General features: G+C 42.0%; 1 pseudogene; it reads left to right on the top strand.

The window, feature by feature from the left end:
* Positions 1-17: 17 nt before the first annotated feature.
* LOC113193560 (mitochondrial import inner membrane translocase subunit Tim8 B pseudogene) lies at positions 18-18,426 on the top strand (annotated as a pseudogene).
* The last annotated feature ends 675 nt before the right edge of the window (positions 18,427-19,101 follow it).

A 19,101-nucleotide genomic window follows, 5' to 3' on the forward strand; every position in this document is an offset into this window, starting at 1 on the left:
TGTGCAAGGGAAAAGTGATGGCAGAGGTGGGACTTCTCCACATCCTCCCGTGGCTCGGGGTGAAGGAAATGATGACCGTGGAAATGCAGGCACTGCGCATGGCACATAGGTGAGGCTTGTCCATGGGGATTTCTTTGTCTTGCTTAACTTTACAGCCTCCAGGCCTCTGAGGTTGACCTAAAACATGCAGGAAATGTTGTCTGCACTAATTCACTGGGTGGCCTTGGGCATGGTGGGAGCCCCAACTTCCTCCTCGGGCACAATGAGGAGATCAGCCCAGCCCTTCCCAAGGTCATTAACCTCTACAGTTTCAATTTTTCAATTCTGTTAACCCCCATGCCACTGCCAACAAAACACATCTCCATCAGCCTCTTTTGTGTCAGTTGTTTTTCTTTAGATTGCAGAATGAGGGCCTGGGGGAGGCTGTGAGGCCAGAACCCCAAGTGCCCTTGCTCAATGACAAGCCTTCTGACCACAGGAAACTGGGGATGGGGTCCATTGGGCCAGGAGGAGGCCTCTGCTGAAAAATGAGCAGATTTACTAAAGAAAGATTTACTCATAATTTCAGTGCTCCACAGAGAGCCTCCTGAATTCCCAGGTTCCCTCTAATCCTGGAAGTCAAGGCCCTCATCCAAGGAGCCCTCTTCCATGGAGTCTCTCATCCCAAAATATTTTCTCTTTTGCTACCATCAGTCAGTATATTTTCTTCTAAAAGAACAGCTAGGCCATACTAGGCAAGTCTTGATCAGGAGCCCTTGACTGTTGCCACAGCCTCCCCTGTCCCTAACTGTGTCATCCTGGGAACTTGCTCAAACTCAAACTCCCTATGCCCTGGCTTCCTCATTTGGGGAAAAAGCAAAAATGTGTGTGTGTGTGTGTGTGTGTGTGTGTGTGTGTGTGTGTGGTGTATACTACATATAGATGTATGCATAATATGTATATATATAGATATAGATATGGATATAGATATAGATATAGATATAGATATAGATTTCACCTGCCCATTGAGACCAGTGGAAGGACCAAATGAAGCAATACATAGCAAAGTGCCAAACTCAGTGCTTTGTGCTCAGGTGCTCAGTTAAAGATGTGCTCAGGATTAAGGGCAGGGTGGAGGGCAGACATCTAAAATTCAAACCTCCCTGGGTCCCTGCACCCTGTGCCGGGTGTGCAGGCTCCTGCCCAGTGCCAGGCCCTGAGACCCCTTCACAGTCCAGATGCAGACTCTTTTGCTTCAGCCAAGGGGACGGGTGTCTTTGAGAGCTGCTGATCACTGTAGCCCAACAAGCCTGATGATAGAGGGTAGAGGTGTGGATCCCTCCTGCATCCCCACACCCAAACATGCTGACCAATTACTAATGCCTAAACAGGTATTCCTCCTCAGTGCTGTCAAGGTGACCTGGAAATGTTTGAATGTACTTTCTCCTCCTTTCTGTCAATCACCAGTTCCTCTTTTCCCCTGAAGAATTGTACTCTCCCCTCTCTCTAAGTCTCCCCTTTCTATCTTCCACTCTCCAGGCCACACTGATGAGTCATGTCAATTTCAGGGCCAGTCTCCTTCACTCTACAGTGATGAATGCTGAGGAGCCCTTCTAGCTCTAAAACTCAACAGGAAGGAGTCACAGCCACTGCATGGGATGGTGTACACTGGGTATCTCATTTGGCAGCTATCCACCCTCCAACCTCAACCTGTCTAGAAGTGACATCTGTCTTTCTCTATTTCCAACATTCCCTCACTCATCCCAGCTCCAGCCTTGAGGTTATACTGCTTTCTCCTCCCCTCATGATGCTTCCATCTTTTTAAAAAAAAGAGAGAAAGAGAGAGAGAGAAAGAGAGGGGGAATTTTAAAATTTATTTTTTAGTTTTCGGCAGACACAACATCTTTTTATGTGATGCTGAGGATCGAACCCGGGCCGCACGCACGCCAGGAGAACGCACTACCGCTTGAGCCACATCCCCAGCCCACGATGCTTCCATCTTATCACCCTGCCTCACACACTATGTTCCTTTCATAAAATTTCTGAGCACCCATCCTTCCTGTCCCCACCCTGATGGGGAACACCAGTCAATCGGGAGCACCGCAGCCTCCTTGGGTTCCTTCCCAGGGTGCCCTCTCTGCTCTCCGAGTCCCTTCAGATTCCATTTCCCCTGAAGAGTGCCACTTTGTCCACTCCATGCAGCTCTCCCAGGCAACAGCCATACTCTGTTCCATCAACAAAAACCAACTATGCACTTACTGGTTGCTCCTTGCCTAGCTTGGGCCAATGGTGGGGCTCAGGGATGAAAACACATAGGACTCAGTGGCTCTTGGAAGCTACTGGGGGAGAGACACATCAACATGTCACATGGCACAGTGCTTTGCTCCCCAGCCTGGGGCTACCCAAGGCACTACCTGCAGTGTGCTCCCTCCCTAGCCAGGCAGCTGTCCAGTGATGAAGCCCTTGTCCTCCTCCCAAGGCCCTAGTCCAGGACCCTGCAGAAAACTGCCCTTAGTACAAGTACTGGATAACTGTGCTCCAAGGACATGCAATCTAAGATATGCAAGGATATAGGCCATACTCTAGGATCCTAGGAATTTTAATTGAAAAAGAAAAAGAGAACCAGAGAGAGGGAATGACTGATAGAGGAGTCACAGTCAGTATCAGAGTGGGAACCAGAATTCTGCATGGCTGCCCACTCACCTCACCAACCACCATTGGCCTCAGTTAGATTGAGTGATTTCCAAATACTCTGGACGCTGAAAAGGGGCAATTTAAAGCGCCTCCCAGGTAGGCCTGGGGTGAGGCCTGGTTCCCACTGACTAGGGGGTCTCAGAGGTTCCTTCCTTGACAACCCTATAGTCCCTCAATGCCACAACTCGACCCTTCCAGGGCCCAAAAGCCTCAGGGATGTTTTACAGAACCCAAGATGGACCCTAACCTAGCTACCCGGCTACGGACCCTGCCCTGCACCAGGGTGGGTCAGGTGGTGCTGAGTCTGGGGATCCGGGTTTGGGCAGGGGGACGTCTCCAGGCCCTCCACCCTCCCACTCTCCCACCCTGAGAGGCCCACCTCCGCCCCTACCTGGGGCACTTGAGAGGTCTCCTCCAGTCCTGAGCAGGGTCTCCCTCCGGGCAGGGTCTCCCTCCAGGCGGGTTTCTTGGCCAGTGGTCAACCCCTTCAGACCTGGACAGCAATCACGTCCCGGAGCTTCCGTTGGGGCGTCCCGCGCGCCCCCTCTTGGCAGAGACCGCTCAGCAGGCCCCTTGGCGCCGAGCCTCGCGGTCCAGCCCCCTGCGCTGCAGAAACTAGGGGATCGGCCAGCCCTCCCCGCGGTCTGCTCACCTCCCTCGGTGGGTCCCGGGCCTCACATTTGTTCCCGGTACTGGCCTCGCTCACAGGCTCACAGATGGGTGGGGATCGGAGTCATCAAGCGCAGCCAGATCTGAATTCTAATTCCAGCTCTACCATCACTGGCAGGCAGACTTTAGGTCTCAGTTTTCTCAAAGTAGAATGGCAATAGTAACTCCTCCTGTTGGATGGCTGGAAGGGTCCAAGGATGACCCTGGAAAAGACGCCAGCAAACAGCTATTATCTAGAGCGGGAAGGAAGCCGGGAGTCTCTGACTCCTCGCGACCCGTGCTCTCACCTGACTCCTACTCTCATCCCTGGGTCCCCTGCAGCCTCTTGTAGTCATCTTCCTCTCTGCCTTCGCAGAAGGCCATCTGCCCCTCTCACCGCTGGTTTTAACCTGCGGAAGACTCTTCAAAAAAGGTGGCTGGAGGCTAGAGCTTCCAGGCCAGAGACAGGGGCGGGGGTCTTGCGGCAAGAGCTCACACTGACTCAGAGACTTGGGAGGTTGAGGCAGGAGTATCACAAACTGGAGGCCAGCCTCAGCAAAACCATGTATCAAGATAAAATAAAAAGGACTGAGGATATAGCTCAGCGGTAAAGCACCCTGGGTTCCATCTCCAGTAGCAAAAATAATAATAATAATAATAATTAATATATATATTCTAAAAGAATATATATTCTAGGGCTGGGGTTGTAGCTCAGTGGTAGAGCACTCGCCTAGCATGTGTGAGGCCCTGGGTTCCATCCTCAGCACCACATAAAAATTAATTAATGAAATAAAGGTATGTGTCCAACTACAACTAAAAAATAAATATTTAAAAAAATAAGAATAAAGATTAAATATATGTGTGTGTATGTGTGTGTGTGTGTGTGTGTATATATATATATATATATATATATATATATATATATATATATATACTAAAACAAATTCCACAGGGTGTGATGGCACACTCCTATAGTCCCAGCTGAGACTGAGGAAGGAGATTCACTTGAGCCCAGGATTTCAGGGCCAGCCTGAACAACATAGTGAGACTTGGCATCTTAAAAAAAAAAAAATGTACTTTTTGCTGTATCCAAGGGAGATAATAGAAAAACATTTTCAACTTACTTTTAAAAATTTCTCCTGGGGTTGGGGATTTAACTCCATAGCAAAGCACTTGCCTAGAATATGCAAGGCCCTGAGTCCTGTCCTGTGTCCTGAGGGGAAAAAAATTCTCCTCTCAAATTTTAATTGTTAAAGATGGCTTACTAGGGGCTTGAGTTGTAGCTCAATGGTAGAGCGCTTGCCTAGCACATGTGAGGCACTGGGTTCAATCCTCAACACCATATAAAAATAAATAAATAAAATAAAGGTATTATGTCCATCTACAACTAAAAAATACTTTAAAAAAAAAAAAAGGCTTTCTAGCTAGGCCCAGTGGCACATGCCTATAATCCCAGTGATTCAGATGCTGAGGTAGGATGATTGCAGGTTTGAGGCCAGCCTCAGCAACTTCTCAAGGCCCTAAGTAACTTAGTGAGGCCCTAAGTAACTTAGTGAGACCCTGTCTCAAAATGAAAAATAAAAGGGCCGGTGATATGGCTCAGTGGTTAAGTGCCCCTGGGTTCAATCTCTGGTAAAAAAAAAAAAAATGCTTAATGAAGCTAGAGAAGTTGTTTTATAATAATATTAGAGAGAGTTGGTCCTCTGCTTAGAGGAATCTTTCCAAAAAAATGGGTGCTGAGGAATACTCAATGCAGTATTTCCATCATCAATGAAAGCCTAAAACATGGACAGCCCTGATTTTATTAGATAATGGTCATGGCCTTCAAATTATTTCAAAATTAGCTGTGATACTGTATCATGGAACAATATGCACACTCATTCCCCTAACTCCAGATCCATCCTTCTCTTCTGCATGTTCAGTTTGGATGCTGGGTCTAACATTTTTATATCCCTTGCACATGTATTCACCTTGTGTGCCAAACAGATGGCAAGTCCTGAAATGCAGGGATAAGATATTTTGTTTTGTTTTGTTTTTGTTTTTGTTTTGACAGGATTTTGCCAAGTCACCATGGCTGGCTTTGAACTTTCAATCCATCTGCCTCAGCCTCCCATATCACTGGGATTACAAGCATGAGTCATCAAGGCAGGGACAGTCACCTTGGTAGGGAAAAGGCTCTTAAGAATATGAATAAGGCCATCAAGGTTCTAAACACTAGCTATAAAGGACAATTCTTTTTAGCAAGACACCATAATAAACTCAAATAATTCACTAATGCCTAGAAAGGCTCAGTCTACCAGAACTTTCCACAGTTATGAAAATGTTCTATACATGCATTTTCCAATATGATAACCAAGAGCCATACCGAAATGTGGCTATTGATGACTGGGCAGCTGATTTTTAAATTTTTAATTAAAATTTAGATTTAATTAAATTTAGATGGCTACTTGTGGCTAGTAGCCACCCTACCGGACAGTAAAATTCTGGTGCATTCTAAATCTGCCAAATCTATCCTACAGGACCAGATCACCAAAACTTAGAAGTCCTGCAAAACTGGATTCATTTTAAAAATGAAATGCCAAAGAAAACAGGAACTTCATCACCATAGAAATAAAGAAAGAAAGGGCTTCCCATGCCTCTGGGATTCCAGGCCTGTACCACCAGGCCCAGCTCAGAAAACAGGATTTCTTCTCCATCTCCACACCAAGCCTCTCCCTGTCTTTCCAGACTCATTCTGTTCTTCCCCACACAAAGCCTCTTCCACTATGAAACACTCAGTCATTCTCTCCCACAGCATGCTAAGGATCACATGTTCTAGAGGAACTGCCTTCTAGTTAGTCCATTGCCAGAGATCTAACAGCCAATCTGACATAGTCAAAGAATGTAAATCCTGCTGAGTGAAATGGCACACCCAGCTATTCAGGAGGCTGTGGCAGGAGAGTCACAAGTTTGAGGCCAGCCTGGGCGACTTGGCAAAACCTTGTCTCCAAAATTTTAAAATAAATAAAAGGGCTGGGGGTGTAGTTCAATGGTAAAATGCTTGGTTAGCATGCTCAAAACTTTAGTCTGTATGCCCAGCAGTAAAAATGTTGTTTAAATTGGTGTAATGATATCAAGTTTTCAATGATAACAAACTGAATTCAGCTGTTTCCTGGCCATCCAGCAGCTAGAGCTTGTCCTGTTGTAGACATCTAGAGACCTCTCAGTTATCTTTCTCAATTCCTTGCAGATTTATCTCCAACCTCATTGTTAGCCTTGCCAACACCTTTCTCACAACTCTTAGTAATATTTCCATTATCTGTATAAATGATATTTCTCATATCCTGGCCTCTCAGCCTCAATTCCTCCTCTTTACTTCAATCCCTCACTCTATGATCATGGTATTGACCAAAAATCACAGCCCATATTCTCAGTGTCAAGCAACTTACTCCCTTACTGTCATCTACCTCTAGATGCTTCCATCTCTGTTTCTTTTTCTCCAATCCCAGTACAGGGTAAAAGACCTCTACACACATTAGATACTTTAAAATGCTCCCAATGATTTCCCAACAACCCATTTGGCTCAGTGGTAGAATGCTTGCCTCATATGTGTGAGGCTCTGGGTTCAATTCTCAGCACCATATATAAATAAATGAATAAAATAAAGGTTCATCAACACTAAAAAATATTTTTTAAAAAAGGAAATTTGACTCCACAAGAAAAGAATCTATGACAAGTGGGCATGGTGGCACATACCTATAATTCCAGCGACTCAGGAGGCTGAGGCAGGAAGATCACAAGTTTGAGGCTAGTCTCAGCAAATTGGTGAGGCCCTAAGCAACTTAATTCAAAATAAAAAAAATAAAATGTGCTGGGGATGTGGCTCAATGGTTAAGTGCTCCTGGGTTCAATCTCTTGAACCATAAAAGAAAGAAAGAGAAAAAAATAAAATAATCAAGCCAAACCAGAGGAGGAAGCCCGGCGCCAGCCAAGCCAGACCAGAGGAGGAAGCCCAGCCCTGCCCCGTGTGCTAGTCCAGAGGAAGCCCATCAACCCTTAAAACCCATCAAAGAGGGTGTGGCTACCAGCATGGTTCTGTGGCTGATCCAGGTACCCGGTTTCCAACTCCCCCACCCTTAGCTGCAATAACTCAAAATATTTCCCACAAGCTTTTGGGGGTTGTAGCTATCAACGCAAAACAACAACTATACAGGCACCTGGTTTCTACCTCAGAGACTAGAGTAGGGAAGATACAGGTGGAAGCTCATTTCCTTCCGCACTGGCTAAACCCACCACCCTGAATACAGAGGCTCAAGCTAGAAATAGACAACGCCACCTACTGGAAGCAAGGAAAACAGTGTTCTGAGAGACTTTTTTTTCTCTTTCTTTCTCTCTTTTCTTCTCGCTCTTCCACAACTTCAACATATATGAAACCAAAAACTGTGCATGAACAACCAAATTACCAAAGTAATATAATATAGAGGAATTGCATATACCCCCACCTTCCCCCCATTTTTTTTCTTTATTTCTATCTTACTTTCTTTTTCCTTCTCTCTTATTTCTCTTTTCTTCCTTGTTATTTTTTTCATTTGTATTCCCTCTATCCCACTTTCAATCTCCTAACTTTTGCTATCTATACATAGGGTAACTATCTAAATACAGATAGGAGGTTGAGTCTATACATTCTTCCATAAATTACCAGTCTATTACCAGTTAGAGTTCTCCAAAAGTGCTAAGTTAGTTCAACCTCATACCCTCACTCCTTTCCCTCTAAGTATAACATCCTTCGTCTGAAATTAAGTTTTCTATATGCCACCAGATATGGTATGCCTTTTATGAAACTAATGACTATATTCTTAAATAATAACTAAAACCAATATCTATAGACTTAGAATCTAACTATAAATGTATTAATAATGAAAACTTGTGCTTAGATAATGTACTGTTGATATTGGGAACTGTTAACATTGTCTTTCTCCGCAAAAGAGGGATTTTGGAGCTATACAAGAACAATACAAATATATAAGGGGGAAAACATTAACACAACAATTTCACAAAGCTAGAAAGAATCATGAGCAGTATGAAAAGACAAGGAAAGAAAGGACCACAAACAATACAGGTCAATTCAACATTAGATGAGGTAATATCTGCAGCTGATGGAATGTCAGACAAAGAGTTCAGGATATACATGCTTCAGATGATCTGGAGTCTCAAGGAAGACATTATACAGCAAATTCAGACAATGAAAGATCACTTTGACAATGAATTACATAAACAAATCCAAGAAGCAAAAGATCAACTCTATAGGGAGATAGAGGACATAGAAAACAAACAAACAGAAATCCTGGAAATGCAGGAAACAATAAACCAAATTAAAAACTCAAATGAGAGTATTACCAGCAGAGTAGAACACTTAGAAGATAGAACTTCAGACAATGAAGACAAAGTTTTTCAACTTGAAAAGAACATAGACAGTTCAGCGAGAATGTTAACAAATCATGAGCAGAACATCCAAGAATTATGGGATAACATAAAGAAACCAAACCTAAGAGTTGTTGGGATACAAGAGGGTATAGAGGTCCAAACCAAGGGAATGAGCAATCTATTCAATGAAATAATACTAGAAAACTTCCCAGACTTAAAGAATGAAAAAGAAATACAAATACTAGAAGCCTACAGGACACCGAATGTACAAAATCATAAGAGATCCACACCAAGACACATAATAATGAAGATGCCCAACGTAGAGAATAAGGAGAGAATCTTAAAAGCCACAAGAGAGAGGAAGCAGATTACATTTAGGGGTAAACCAATCAGGATAACTGCTGATCTTTCAACACAGACTCTGAAAGCTAGAAGATCCTGGAACAACATATTTCAAACGCTGAAAGAAAAAGGGTTCCAACCAAGAATCATGTATCCAGCGAAATTAAGCTTCAGGATTGAAGATGAAATAAAAATCTTCCATGATAAACAAAAGTTAAAAGAATTTGCAGCTAGAAAACCAGCTCTTCAAAACATCCTTGGCAAAACATTACAGGAAGAGGAAATGAAAAATAACAATGAAAACCAACAGCAGGAGGTGGTACAGTAAAGGAAAAACTAATCATAGAGGAAAAACAAATCATGTTAAGTAACATACATAATCAAATATGGCTAGAAATACAAACCATATCTCAATAGTAACCCTAAATGTTAATGGCTTAAATGCACCAATCAAAAGACATAGGCTTGTAGAATGGATTAAAAAAAAGATCCAACAATATGCTGCCTACAGGAGACTCATCTGATAGGAAAAGACATACACAGACTGAAGGTGAAAGGTTGGGAAAAATATCACTCATATGGACCCCGGAAGCAAGCAGGGCTGTCCATACTTGTATCAAATAAAATAGACTTCAAGCCAAAGTTAATCAAAAGGGATAAACAAGGACACTACATACTGCTCAAGGGAACCATACACCAACAAGACTTGACGATCATTGATATATATGCCCCAAACAATGGTGCAGCTACATTCATCAAACAAACTCTTCTCAAGTTCAAGAGTCAAATAGACCACAACACAATAATCATGGGAGATTTTAACACACCTCTCTCACCACTAGACAGATCTTCCAAACAAAAGTTGAATAAAGAAACCATAGAGCTCAATAATACAATTAATAATTTAGACTTAATTGATATATACACAATATACCACCCAACATCAAGCAGATACATTTTCTTCTCAGCAGCACATGGATCCTTCTCAAAAATGGACCATATATTATGTCACAGGGCAAATCTTAGCAATTACAAAGGAGTAGATTTTATCTGATCATAATGGAATGAAATTGGAAATCAATAATAAAATGAGAAAGGAAAAATCCTACATCACATGGAGATTAAACAATATGCTACTGAATGAACAAAGGGTTACAGAAGACATCAAAGAGGAAATTAAAAAATTCTTAGAGCTAAATGAAAACTCAGACACAACATATTGAAATCTCTGGGACACTATGAAAGCAGTACTAAGAGGAAAATTCATTTCATGGAGTTCATTCCTTAAAAGAAGGAAAAGCCAACAAAAAATGACCTCACACTACACGTCGAAGCCTTAGAAAAAGAAGAACAAGTCAGCAGCAAATACAGTAGAAGGCAAGAAATAATTAAAATTAGAGCTGAATTCAATGAAATCGAAACAAAAGAAATAATCAAAAAAAATTGACAGGGGGCTGGAGATGTGGCTCAAGCGGTAGCTCGCTCGTCTGGCACGCGTGTGGCCCGGGTTCGATCCTCAGCACCACATACAAACAAAGATGTTGTGTCCGCCAAATACTAAAAAATAAACATTAAAATTCTCTCTCTCTCTGTCTCTCTCTAAAAAAAAAAATTGACAAAACTAAAAGTTGGTTCTTTGAAAAAATAAATAAAATTGATAGACCACTAGCCACGCTAACAAAGAGAAGAAGAGAGAGAAACCAAATTACAGCTTATGGGATGAAAAAGGCAACATCACTACAGACAATTCAGAAATACAGAAGATAATTAGAAATTATTTTGAAACCCTATATTCTAATAAAATAGAAGATAGTGAAGGCATCGATAAATTCCTTAAGACATATGAACTACCCAGATTGAGTCAGGAAGATATAAACAACCTAAACAGACCAATATCAAGTGAGGAAATAGAAGAAGCCATTAAAAGACTACCAACCAAGAAAAGCCCAGTACAGGATGGATATACAGCAGAGTTTTACAAGAGCTTTAAAGAAGAACTAATACCAATACTCTACAATCTATTTCAGGAGATAGAAAAAGAGGGAGAACTTCCCAATTCATTCTATGAGGCCAATATCACCCTGATTCCCAAACCAGATAAAGACACCTCAAAGAAAGAAAAATACAGACCAATATCCCTAATGTATTTAGATGCAAAAATCCTCAATAAAATTCTGGCAAATCAGATACAAAAACATATCAAAAAGATCGTGCACCATGATCAAGTGGGATTGATCCCTGGCATGCAAGGCTGGTTCAATATACGGAAATCAATAAACGTTATTCACCACATCAATAGACTTAAAGATAAGAACCATATGATCATCTCGATAGATGCAGAAAAAGCATTCGACAAAGTACAGCATCCCTTTATGTTCAAAACACTAGAAAAACTAGAGATAACAGGAACTTACCTCAACATTGTAAAAGCTATCTATGCTAAGCCTCAGGCTAGCATCATTCTAAATGGAGAAAAACTGAAGGCATTCCCTCTAAAATCTGGAACAAGACAGGGATGCCCTCTCTCACCACTTCTATTCAATATAGTTCTCAAAATACTGGCCAGAGCAATTAGACAGACAAAAGAAAATAAAGGCATTAAGATAGGAAAAGAAGAACTTAAATTATCACTATTTGCTGATGATATGATCCTATACCTAGAAGACACAAAAGGGTCTACAAAGAAACTACTAGAGCTAATAAATGAATTCAGCAAAGTGGCAGGATATAAAATCAACACGCATAAATCAAAGGCATTCCTGTATATCAGCAACAAATCTTCTGAACTGGAAATGAGGAAAACCACCCCATTCACAATATCCTCAAAAAAATAAAATACTTGGGAATCAACCTAACAAAAGAGGTGAAAGATTTATACAATGAAAACTACAGAACCCTGAAGAGAGAAATAGAAGAATATGTTAGAAGATGGAAAAATATACCCTGTTCATGGATAGGAAGAACTAACATTATCAAAATGGCAATATTACCCAAAGTTCTCTATAGGTTCAATGCAATGCCAATCAAAATCCCAACGGCATTTCTTGTAGAAATAGATAAAGCAATCATGAAATTCATATGGAAAAATAAAAGACCCAGAATAGCAAAAGCAATTCTAAGCAGGAAGTGTGAATCAGGCGGTATAGCGATACCAGATTTCAAACTGTACTACAGAGCAATAGTAACAAAAACAGCATGGTACTGGTACCAAAACAGGCGGGTGAACCAATGGTATAGAATAGAGGACACAGAAACCAATCCACAAAATTATAACTATCTTATATTCGATAAAGGGGCTAAATGCATGCAATGGAGGAAGGATAGAATCTTCAACAAATGGTGCTGGGAAAACTGGAAATCCATATGCAACAAAATGAAACTGAATCCCTTTCTCTCACCATGCACAAAAGTTAACTCAAAATGGATCAAGGAGGGCTGGGGATGTGGCTCAAGCGGTAGCGTGCTCGCCTGGCATGTGTGCGGCCCGGGTTTGATCCTCAGCACCACATACAAACAAAGATGTTGTGTCTGCCGAGAACTAAAAAATAAATATTAAAAATTCTCTCTCTCTCTCTCTCCTCTCTCACTCTCTCTTTAAAAAAAAATGGATCAAGGAACTTGATATCACATCAGAGACTCTGCGTCTGATATAAGAAAAAGTTGGCTCTGATCTACATATTGTGGGGTCGGGCTCCAAATTCCTTAATAGGACACCCATAGCACAAGAGTTAAAAACAAGAATCAACAAATGAGACTTACTCAAACTAAAAAGTTTTTTCTCAGCAAGAGAAACAATAAGAGAGGTAAATGGGGAGCCTACATCCTGGGAACAAATCTTTACCCCTCACACTTCAGATAGAGCCCTAATATCCAGCGTATACAAAGAACTCAAAAAATTAAACAATAGGAAAACAAATAACCCAATCAACAAATGGGCCAAGGACCTGAACAGACACTTCTCAGAGGAGAATAAACAATCAATCAATAAGTACATGAAAAAATGCTCACCATCTCTAGCAGTCAGAGAAATGCAAATCAAAACCACCCTAAGATACCATCTCACTCCAGTAAGATTGGCAGCCATTATGAAGTCAAACAACAAGTGCTGGCGAGGATGTGGGGAAAAGGGTACACTTGTACATTGCTGGTGGGACTGCAAATTGGTGCAGCCAATTTGGAAAGCAGTATGGAGATTCCTGGGAAAGCTGGGAATGGAACCACCATTTGACCCAGCTATTGCCCTTCTCGGACTATTCCCTGAAGACTTTATAAGAGCGTAATATAGGGATACTGCTACATTGATGTTCATAGCAGCACAATTCACAATAGCAGGACTGTGGAACCAACTTAGATGCCCTTCAATAGATGAATGGATTTAAAAAATGTGGCATTTATACACAATGGAGTATTACTCAGCACTAAAAAATGACAAAATCATGGAATTTGCAGGGAAATGGATGGCATTAGAGCAGATTATGCTAAGTGAAGCTAGCCAATCCCTAAAAACAAATGCCAAATGTCTTCTTTGATATAAGGAGAGCAACTAAAAACAGAGCAGGGAGGAAGAGCATGAGAAAAAGATTAACATTAAACAGGGATGAGAGGTGGGAGCGAAAGGGAGAGAGAAGGTAAATTGCATGGAAATGGAAGGAGACCCTCATTGTTATACAAAATTACATATAAGAGGATGTGAGGGGAAAGGGAAAAAAACAAGGGAGAGAAATTAATTAAAGTAGATGGGTTAGAGAGAGAAGATGGGAGGGGAGGGGAGGGGGGATAGTAGAGGATAGGAAAGATAGCAGAATACAACAGTCACTAGTATGGCAATATGTAAAAACGTGGATGTGTAACCGATGTGATTCTGCAATCTGTATACGGGGTAAAAATGGGAGTTCATAACCCACTTGAATCAAATGTATGAAATATGATATGTCAAGAGTTTTGTAATGTTTTTTTTTAAACATTTTTTTAAAGAGAGAGTGAGAGAGTAGAGAGAGAGAGAGAGAGAGAGAGAGAGAGAGAATTTTTAATATTTATTTTTTTTTTTAGTTCTCGGCAAACACGTCTTTGTTGGTATGTGGTGCTGAGGATCGAACCCAGGCCGCACGCATGTCAGGCGAGCGCGCTACCGCTTGAGCCACATCCCCAGCCCGAGTTTTGTAATGTTTTGAACAGCCAATAAAATATATATTTTTTTTAGTTTAGATGGACACATACAAAAAATAAATAAATATAAAATAAATAAACAAATAAAAAATAAAATAATCAAATGTATAAATCACTGAGGGTTCCAAATATACCATTTATTTTCAAAAATATTTAGGACTGGGCTGGGGTTGTGACTCAGTGTTAGAGCGCTTGCCTAGCATGTGTGACGCACTGGGTTTGATTCAGCACCATATATAAATTAATAAATAAATAAAGTTCCATTAACAACTAAAAACATATTTCTTTAAAAAATCTTTAGGACTGAGACTCTGAATTCAGAGAGATACATCTCCTCAGGGGTCTGAACTACTTGTAAAAAAAAATGCCAAAAACTTGGATTCAAATTCTGGTAGATGGCTGGAACCCTAGAATACCTAGCCAATGTGGGACAGAGCTAGAGAAGCCACAGAAGAAAGGAGCTGCCCTCTGAAATAAGAGGCAAATCAAGTATGTCCTTATGGCTGAAGGTGATTTTAAAAGTATTTTGACTGATCTTTTTTTGGGGGGGTGGGGGCGGGTATTAGAGATTGAACTCAGGGGCACTCAACCACTGAGCCACATCCCCCAGCCCTATTTTGTATTTTATTTACAGACAGAGTCTCACTGAGTTGCTTAGTACCTCGCTTTTGCTGAGGCTGGCTTTGAACTTGAGATCCTCCTGCCTCAGCCTCCCAAGCCACTGGGATTACAGGCATGCACCACCCACTGCACGTGGCTTTGACTGATCTGCCAAAGGAAGGAGGAACCTATAAGTTCTTTCAGTAGTTTAATACAGAACTATGTGATCCAAGCACACAACAGAAAAAAAGAGCAATGCTTCTTGTACTAGGGCACATGGACCTCTCAGCCCCACCAAAACTCAGGTCTACCTGGACATGAGGGTCTTTGCAGAGGTAATTAGTTAAGATGAGATCAAAATACATTAGGAGGCCCTGAATTCAATGGTTGGCATCTTTATAAGATAAAACATGGAGATTCAAATACAGAGACACAGAGGGAAGACAGTTCTGTGAAATGGGAGGCGGAGACTGGGGTTCTGAAGCTATAAGCCAAGGAGCCCCCAAGGACTTCTGGGAACCCCAGACAGGAAGAGGCAAAGCAGGGTTCTTCCTTAGAGCTTTGGAGCATGGGCCTGGCCACACCTTGATTTTTAACTTCTAACCTCCAGAATTGTGAGCATACATTTCTTTGAAGCCATGCATTTGTGGTAATTTGTGACAGAAATCCTAGACACTTCCTGTTCGTTCAATCCATAAAGATCTATGAACCAACTACTATAACACAGATACAGGTAGATGGATTATAATGGACACATATGACCCAGGTGTTTCAAGACACAAAATTAGGAATAACAACCTCCACCTAGGTGAGTTGGGGGTGGCAGCAAGGATGACAGTAAGCTGGAAGCTGAACCATGCTCAAGAAGGATAACAAAAAAAATAGCATATGTTAAGCCTCCAAAACATAAAATGAAATACTAAGTTTAAGGAGTAGGGGGGAAAAAATTCAATGTGACTAAAATGTATGCTCCATGTGTTAAGGAAGCAAGAGTTATGGCAGAAAAATAAGGAAAAACCAGATAAAGAAGAGACTTACACCTGGCACCATGGTGCCCGTAACCCCAGCGACTTGAGAGGCTGATGCAGGAGGATTGAGAGTTCAAAGCCAGCCTCAGCAACTTTGAGAGGCCCTAAGCAACTTAGTGAGACCCTGTCTCTAAATAAAATATAAAAATAGGCTGGGGATGTGGCTGAGTGGTTAAGCACCCTTGGATTCAATCCCTGGTATCAGGAAAAAAAAAACTTACAAGCCTCACTCAGAATTTTAGACTTTATCCTACAGGTAGAGAATAACATTATCAAAATTAATGTCCAGGGAAGTTCATTCTGACAGCAGTGTGGGGGAGAGTCTGGGTGGGAGAGGGATATGCTATTGTTTGGATCAAGAATGTCCCTCACAGGCCGATGTGTTAAAGATTAGTCCCCAGGGAGGTACTAGTGGGAGATGATGGAAACTTACCCCTTTAGGGGTAAGACCTAGTGGGATATCTTCTGGTCACTGAGTGAATGTGCCCTTGAAAGGGATAGTGGAACCCCAACCCTCTTCCTCATCTTCCAGTCATGAAATGAGTGATTTTGCTTTGCCACAAGCTTCCATCATGATGTGTTGCTTTGTCACAAGCACAAAAGCAACAGGGCCAACCAATCACAGACTGAAGCCTCCAAGACTATGAGCCAATATAAACTTTTTCTTTCCAAGATGATTAGCTCAGGTATTTGCCATAGTGTCAGAAAGCTGACTGGCACAGGATATGTTAACAATGCAGGAAAACTATAACATCATCTAAAAAAGAGGAATTGGCAGTGACAGGCAACAACAGAATGAAATATTCCTGAAAAAATCTTTGGTGATTGATTGGATATGCAGGGAAGGAGAATAACTTCATGGCTCTGTGAACCTGGGAAAAACAGTTACTAAAATTAACCTTGGGAGGTAGAGAGGTGATGGGAAAGGATGAATTCAGAAATGCACCTGTGAATGCCAGTCAACATCGCATATGTTCATGAGTCAGCTAAAAGAGCAGCCAAAGTCATGGAAGAAGGTAGCTCAACCACAGAAGTGACAAGTGAAAGGGCTGGGGACGCTACTGGTGGAAATCGATATTTAAGAAACAGCTAGAGCCAAGTGTGCGGCATACACCAGCAATTCAGGAGGCCGGGGCACTAGGACCGCAAGTTCAGGGCCAGCCCTTGGCAACTTAACCAGACCCTATCTCAATTTTTTTTTAAAAAAGCATGAGGCCAGGCGTGGTGGTGCATGCCTATAATCCCAATGGCTCAGGAGGCTGAGGCAGGAGGATTGCAAGTTCAAAAGCAGCCTCAGCAACTTAGTGAGGCCCTAAGCAACTCAACAAGCCCCTGTCTCTAAATAAAACATTAAAAAGGGATGGATAGGTCTGGGGTTGTGGCTCAGCAGTAGAGCACTCACCTAGCATTTGTGAGGCGCTGGGTTCGATCCTCAGCACCACATAAAAATAAATAAATAAAATAAAGGTATTGTGTCCAACTACAACTAAAAAAATATTTTTAAAAAGGGGATGGGGAGGCTCAGGGTGTGGCTCAAGTGGTAGCACACTGGCCCGGCAATGCATGAGGCACTGGTTCGATCCTCAGCACCACATAAAAATAAAATAAAAATATTGTGTCCACCTAAAACTAAAAAATAAAGATTTTTTTAAAAGGGAGGGGGGCTGTAGATGTGGCTTTACCCAGGTAAAGCGCCCCTGGGTTCAATCCCTGATGAAGAAGAAAAAGAGGAGGAGGAAGAGGAAGAGGAGGAAAAGGAGAAAAGAAAAAATTAAAAAAATAAAATATAAATAAATAAAAATCTGGGGATGTAGCTCAAAGGTAGAGTGTTCTTGGGTTCTATTTCCAGTACCATTTGGAGAAAGAAAACACACACACACACACACACACACACACACACACACACACATACACACACACATACCTGTAGACAGGAGTCAGTAGAGGCCCTGAGAAGGCAGGAGGTAGACCAGGAGAAACCCTCACTTCTAAAACCAAGGAACAAGAGTAACAAAGAGTAATAACATCAACAGAAAATACTAAGGGTTGAAAAATGTGCCAAGTATTGTGGTGTGGCTGCGGGGTGGGGCTCAGTGTTAGTGTGCTTGTCTACCATGCACAAGGCCCTGATCTGTGTGTTAAGCCACTGGTAACTTGGAAAAAAAAATCTTGCTTTGTTTTTGTAGGTACTGGAAATCAAATCCATGCATACTAGACAAGTGTTTTGCCATTGAGCTACATCCCCAACACAGTTCTAAAGGAGCAGAAGTTGTGCCCTGCTTTGAAAAATGAATAAGGATTAAGAATATTGCGATCTGACAAGAGCAGAGCTGGATGAGGCAGATGGAGGGGGGCTGAGGTGTCTGGTGGCCACCAAGAGCAGAAGGCACAGTTCACTGCACAGGTGCATCACTTTATGGAGCTGTGTTGGGATCCACGTGTGGAGAAGCCAAGGAATTGCCTAGACTCTTGCTGTGTGGACCACTTCAGTGACACTACTCTTGCTGTCACTTGGTGGTTTGTACTCCAGATTGTACAGAAAGGGGGTTATCCCCTGGGAGAATAACAAAAGCAGCCAAAAACTCGTTATTAAGCAGACTGAAGTGCCTGTGGGGGAAAGTTGTCAATCCACTGTCAGGTTAGCATCAGGCTGTTACCAAGTTTTCATTCAAAAAATGAAATTTATTTATCTGCAATTCAGAAATTCCAGGTTGTGTCACACCAGTTATTCAATAATGTGAATTCTCTAGGGGTGGGGGGGAACAGCAAAGTTTTGGAGGTTTTGTTTTGTTTTTGTTTGTTTGTTTGTTTGAGCAGTACAACTGGGAACACTGGCAAGTGTATCAACTTCCCCTACTGCTTAATCAGCCACCAGGTTCCAGGTTTCCCTGTAAATGTCTTGCATCTGTTTGTCTACTTAGCTTCAGAAGCTTCATAGAGAAGACTGTCCTACTCTGAGTCATGGGATGTGTAGGACTAGGGCAGTATAGGGACAGCAAGTTTCGTGAGAAAAAGGACACAAAGGCACAGTTCGGGTAGTGCATTTCCTTGCGCAGACACAACAATCTTGCTGGGTCTGTCTGGAGAACAGTGAAGTAAGACCTTGAAGTTGGGTTGAGGCCACATGGCAGAGTATCCGGAATCAGGTTATGGAGCATGTACTGAATGCATAAGTCCTGTGAACTATCAGGAATAACTGAGTCCTTTAAGCAGGCTAACAAGGACACTTGGCTCCTCAAGT

Source organism: Urocitellus parryii, chromosome 9, assembly GCF_045843805.1.
Source record: "Urocitellus parryii isolate mUroPar1 chromosome 9, mUroPar1.hap1, whole genome shotgun sequence".
Classification (NCBI taxonomy): Eukaryota; Metazoa; Chordata; class Mammalia; order Rodentia; family Sciuridae; genus Urocitellus; species Urocitellus parryii.